The sequence below is a fragment of the Talpa occidentalis genome, unplaced genomic scaffold, assembly GCF_014898055.3.
Source record: "Talpa occidentalis isolate TD23 unplaced genomic scaffold, MPIMG_talOcc4v2.1 talOcc4.3, whole genome shotgun sequence".
Classification (NCBI taxonomy): domain Eukaryota; kingdom Metazoa; phylum Chordata; class Mammalia; order Eulipotyphla; family Talpidae; genus Talpa; species Talpa occidentalis.
Genome location: NW_023603184.1, coordinates 113,891,897 through 113,897,896, shown reverse-complemented (window position 1 = coordinate 113,897,896; position 6,000 = coordinate 113,891,897).

The following is a 6,000-nucleotide window of genomic DNA, read 5'->3' as shown; positions in this document are numbered from 1 at the left end:
CTGAACAAGCTGTGTTTAATTCCTCGTAGTAAGTTTCCTAATAGCCTGTTTTGGTCTCATTCCCCAAACCCCCACACCTTCAAAGCTTTAGTGACCAGGTAGGTGCACTCTTCACCAAGTTGCTGGGAGAATTGACTAACAGCTAATAGCTCCCAACTTCATCCTTCTCCTAACTGTCCTCAGCTGATGGTAGTTACTTTCTCTCTGTGTTCCCACCCCCAGAGTGGCACATACAATGACTCACTAACAGGAGTTACTAAAGACAGACAACCTTGCATTAAGGAAGGACAACCCCAACATGTGATTTATGTTGTTCAGCGCTACAACTCGGAATTAGGCCAAATTTTACACATTTCTCAGATTTTACCTTAGATCACATGCTTGTTCACCTCATTTTGATGTCATCCCTTCTCAATGTTTTACCTAAAGTCTAACAAGCACTCACGCAATAAATTAATTCCTCAAGCTCTTGCTCTATGAAATCATTCTGACTACAAATTCTTTCCAGTCTATGGAATGCCTTATATTTCTTTCTGTCAGCTTCCAGAGTAGTTATTGTTTTCAGAGAATATGCTTTATTAAAAGATTAGGCTTTTCCTCCATTCTGCCTTCTTATCCAGTCCTGCCATATTCAAGTAATTGAACATATTGTTTCTTAAGTAATCTGAGGAGTAGAGCAAAATGAGCCAAAAAAAAAAAAAGGTGGGGGGGTAGGGTGCTTTTTTCCTAAGGTCTACCAGAAAAGTAAGTTCTTTGAGAACAGGGACCAAGTCATTCCCACCAAAAGTTTGGCACCTACTAGATTATCAATTAATATATGTTCAATGAATGACTATGGTTCAGAAATCTTGGTTTCTGATAATACCAATCTTTACAGAGATAAATTCAGAGATAATAGCAAGTTCCCAAATAATCTCTCTCTCAAATGTCAGCCGTAGTAGGTCAGAGCAAAATTATAGGTAAATAATAATTGAATTTTCTATCAACAGCGGTAGAACAAGTATCGTTCACTAGAAACTAGTTTATTAGATGTTAGAGATACTTTTCATTCTGTTGTGAATTTCTGGAGATCTGATTTGTATTCTTGACCAAAGAGTAGGAATTAACTCACTTCAGCCTAGATATAGATATGTAGATCATTTCAAATAGATACATAGAAATTATAAATAGATACAGAAATTCGTTATAAGAAAAAATGATGTGTCATTTTAATTTGTAATTTTTACTTACAAGTTCAACATTTATGTAAAGACTATTTACCTTTGCATCTAGATACATTGTGAAGAACATATTCTTTTCATGCATAAGTTTACACTTTAACGGTATAATCTATAATAAGTGACCCCCCCCCCATTCTACTATAGTTATCATGTACATCAGAAAGTGTCCTTAGGAATTTTCTTTAGTTGTTGAGATTTTATTATTAAAGAAAGAAATAGAACTCATTATTATTTCAGTTAGAGTCGTTTCATGTAATTTGAGAATGCTTAACACTAGATGGCAGGCTGAGACTACAGCTACCTAACTTCTTAATGCTAAGTTTAAAAAGGATATGATACTTTCTCAAAAAAAGTGTTAGGAATTCATACATAAATACTGTGTATTATTTTTCAATATATGCATTATATATAGCTCCAAATTCCTTTATATTTAAAACATTATACTTGTACAGAGTGATATAAAACAAAAGAAAGTTATTGAGGAGAAATTATGAAGTGCTCATGATTTTACAAATGATATAAATACGACAATACTTGAATAAAAGTCTATATGGCATCTTTAGAATTTAATGATTAGATTTTCAAGCAAAATATAGTATGTGGTCAATTAATAAAATGCTACTTAGGTCAAAATGTATAAATCCAAAATTAGACAAAGTAATTACTTTCACAGGCCAAAATGATATTCAACAAACAAGAATTTTAGAATAAATTCACAATAGTTACATACCAGAAAAAGGCATGCTTTTCAATGCCAAATAAAACCACCCTAAATAGAAAGAACTATTTTAACCCTTTGGGAAAAGATAAGTGAGTTTTCAAAAAAATTACATACTTGCTCTCAAATATTTGTGTACCACTCGTCAATGCAGTTTGGATAAATATAAATAGAGTGCCCATATATCATTTTTCATTCAATCTGGAAAAATTTGAGTGTGGTAATATAAACTGGAAATGCAAACTGAGTCATTTAATCATATTAATTAAGGAGTTCAGCATCAGGCAATTCATTTTTTATCCTCAGTTAAGTAAGCATGTATAATCATGTGGTACTGAATATTGATTTTTATTTAGTCCATGACATATCTCATTTGCCAGTCTTTTAGGGAGACTCAATCACCCACGAGTGTTTCTATAAGAAAATATTGAGTTCTCTGGAAGATCTAAATCTATCAGAACTAAGTAAAAATCAATGAAAAGAATAGGCAGATTTTAAAATTTTTTTTTAATTAGGATAAAATAGGCAGATTTGTAACCAATTTTTTTGACATGTTTGTCTTTCTTAGGGAAACATATTATAAAATACTAAAATAAGTACTACATATAGTTTAGTAGTTTCATTGTCTATATATGAACTGATATGTCATTTCAAATTTTAAAAAAAAAAATCTGCTTCTTTCAAATTCTTATTCATAGTGAATATTTTTCAAACAACATTCTGATTTCCCCTCAAGACGGTAAGTTATATGCACAATGAGAATGAAGAATCAGCCCTTTGGCTTTAATAATAGAAAATAGTTTATTCACTTCAATGGTCCACACAATCAATCCAGGACATTTTACTGAATACAATTCTTTTAGTAATAAAGTAACCTGGAAAATGCCAAATTATTGCTAGGTGTAATAATAAAATATAAGGTTAGCATTTCCTTACTAGAAAAAAGATCCTTTTGAAGTAAAGTTTATAAAAATTGTGCTTCTTCTTAAAAAATTACTGGTAAATTTTTAACAAAACATGGTGTACATAAGTTTGTTGGCTGCATGCATTATCTCTGATTATAAGTAATAATTTTCAGACAATTGAAAATACAGACAAATCACTGACTCACAACTTATAACTGAAAAACTTTATAGACATCAATTTAATTTTTTTTTAGCAGGTTTGGCAGGCTTTCTTTTTAAAAAAAATTTTTTTTTAAAGATTTATTTATTTATACAAGCACTGGGTACAGTCAGAAGCACGGGAGTGTATGAGAGAATTCACCAGAGCCAGAGCAGGGAGCAGAACAGAGAGAGTGACGAAATACACTGCTGAAGGGAGCAGCATGTGACAGGAGAGGTCTGCTGGCCATGTGGGACCAACGCCCGTTGATCAGGGATCAAACCTGCGCTGCAGAGGCCGCGGGCAGCTTCGCAACCCAGCGCTCAACCGCTGCGCCGCCAGGGAGGCTCCAACATCAATTTTTTTTTTTTTTTGCCCTCTCACCAGGGACTATCCATCCATGATATGTTTTCTGTTAAAGTGTTTTTATTTTTGTTTTTGTAACGGAACTGTGTATGCACTAAGTTAGTAGTCAGCAGATTCAAAATAATTGGCCAGTTCAAGATGTGGGGAACTAAATTTGTTAAACCACACTTTTTGATCTAATTTGACTAATTTTGTAAAAAAAAATATAAATAATCCAGAAGTTTTGATTTTGTGTATTCTTGAATGTGAGTCAAAGTGCATTTCATTTGGTAATTGGCACTCGTTATTGGGGAAATACTGCACTATGAGCCTCAAATGGGAGCATAAATAGATGGACAATACTGCATGTAAATTCTGAAAAGGACAAGTATGACTATTATCATTATATATGTCATTTTCGGGTCTCCCTGGTGGCACAAGGGGTTAAGACGCAACCTATGAAACTGTCCACAGCCACTGCTGCACGGGTTTGATCCCTGGCCAGGGAGTTACCCACATGGCGCAGCAGACCTCTCCTGACTCGTTTGCTGCTCCCCTCAGCAGTGTATTTCAGTTAATCTGCCTGTTCTGTTCCCCACTCTGTCTGTGGTGAATCCTCTCACCACCAACCCCCACACCTCTGACCTGTAGCCCAGTTCTTCTCTGCATAAATAAGTCTTTAATATATATATTACGTCATTTTCATTTATACAGCATTCCACAGTTGTGTAGGAAAACTTTTGACAGTGCATCGTGGTTCCATCTAGACTGTACTGGGAGCATTAGTTGCTAATTGCAGAGAATCTGCACTTGATTCTTTTATGCTAGACAATCTGTGCTGTAAACAACTAGAAAGCAGGATACACTCTATTTTCCCTTCACCTCCAACACAACTAGTACAGTATTTACCTCAAAATATAGGCTTGATCACTCTTCACTGAATGATTGCACGTGTTGTCATTCTATTCTGGAAAAAGATTGGATGGGTGGATGGATGGATGGATGGCAGACAGACAGACACACACATACGTATATACTGTATATAGTATATAAGGCTGAATTTGTATGTGATTAATCCACAATTTGGCTAAACAGCACCTCATTAATTATTGAAAAGTTTTCACTTTTTTCTATTGAAGTTTGTCCTATTATTTGACACCATGTTTCAATATATACTTGAGAAGCTTGCATTATCCTTATTTTCAGCTTGTCCCTCCATGCTCATAGAGGACCCCTAGAAGTTTTCAAGCAATTTATTTCATCTGAAGTTTGTGAAATGACAACTCTTTAGGATCTGAATAGTGGAATGCAGTTTGCCTGATATTTCTAAGAGGTAGAAGAGACAAACAAAAATTATCCAATTGTCTTCATATACTATAACCATGTGCCTGACCAGTAATGTAAATATAGATGCTATAACCTCTCTTAGCCATCCTATTTGGTATAGCACTTGCTGAATAGTGGAGAAGAGAGAACATTGGTTTAAGTGTCCTATGACATAATTTTAAAGCATAGATTTTGTTTTTCCATTCACTAGGCTTTACTAGAGATAGGCAATACAATCAATGAATCTCTGGGGAAAATATTAATGCTTTTTGCCAACTTGGTAACAACCTCAGTTTTTCACTACTTAAAATAAAAGGCTATATAAATCAATTTCTTTTTAGGTGTAAGCAATTACCCATAACGTGGGAGGCAAAAAGACATGGCTAATATTTGATTCCATTCAAAATTTTAAGATAGTTTTATCAAAGATCATCCTTGAAAATGTCAGCTCCAAGACTAGAATTTCACTTCTGGTTCAATCCCAGAGTTTTCTACTTTATTCCTACTGATTCCTTGAGCAGTATGTTCCCTCTGTAACAGAATTCAGCAAAGCCAAAGGTTTTCTGATTAAAGAGTCATTGCCATGGAGCCAAAATTGGCAGCACTGACTTTTCTTCTTAAAGGATGAAGGAAATAACTCAATCAGCAGACTCCCAAAGCAAAGGAAAAACCAGGCCCTTAGCTGGAAATACAATATTCTATAAACTGGGAATTTAATTCCCCTGGTTATTTTCTCTCTCAAGGGTGGATAGTTATAATAACTCAGTTTCTTACAAATCTTTATGATGTAATAGAGATTACATCTTGATAGAGATTCATATGTAACCCATTTTAAATGTATGTACTTTTATTGGCTATGATCCTACTGATCTTAAAATCAAAGTTGGGCATAATTTTCTTCTATGGATTCAGGTAATAAAAATGTCAACAGAACATACTGCTTCAGAAACACAATACTCTAATTTATCTTGCCTTGTCCACTTTGTTAGTTTATAAGGAGTTTGAACATGAGGTTTTGTTTTTGAATTATAGTTATTTGCCACTTCTCAGTCCCTCTAGCCTCAAATTTTCTAAAAATTGAATATTTATTATAATAGCTAGTGTACATGTCACATAAATTTGTTGATTCAAAGTCCTGTATATTTATATATCATTTCTTCCATTTCTTTTAGTTTATGCATGAGAAAACATGCCCATAATAATTGAGTTTTATTGAAGTTTAGGTTTTAGGAATTATATTATTCTTGTATCTCACACATTTATCATACTGCCTAAAGACAAGTATAT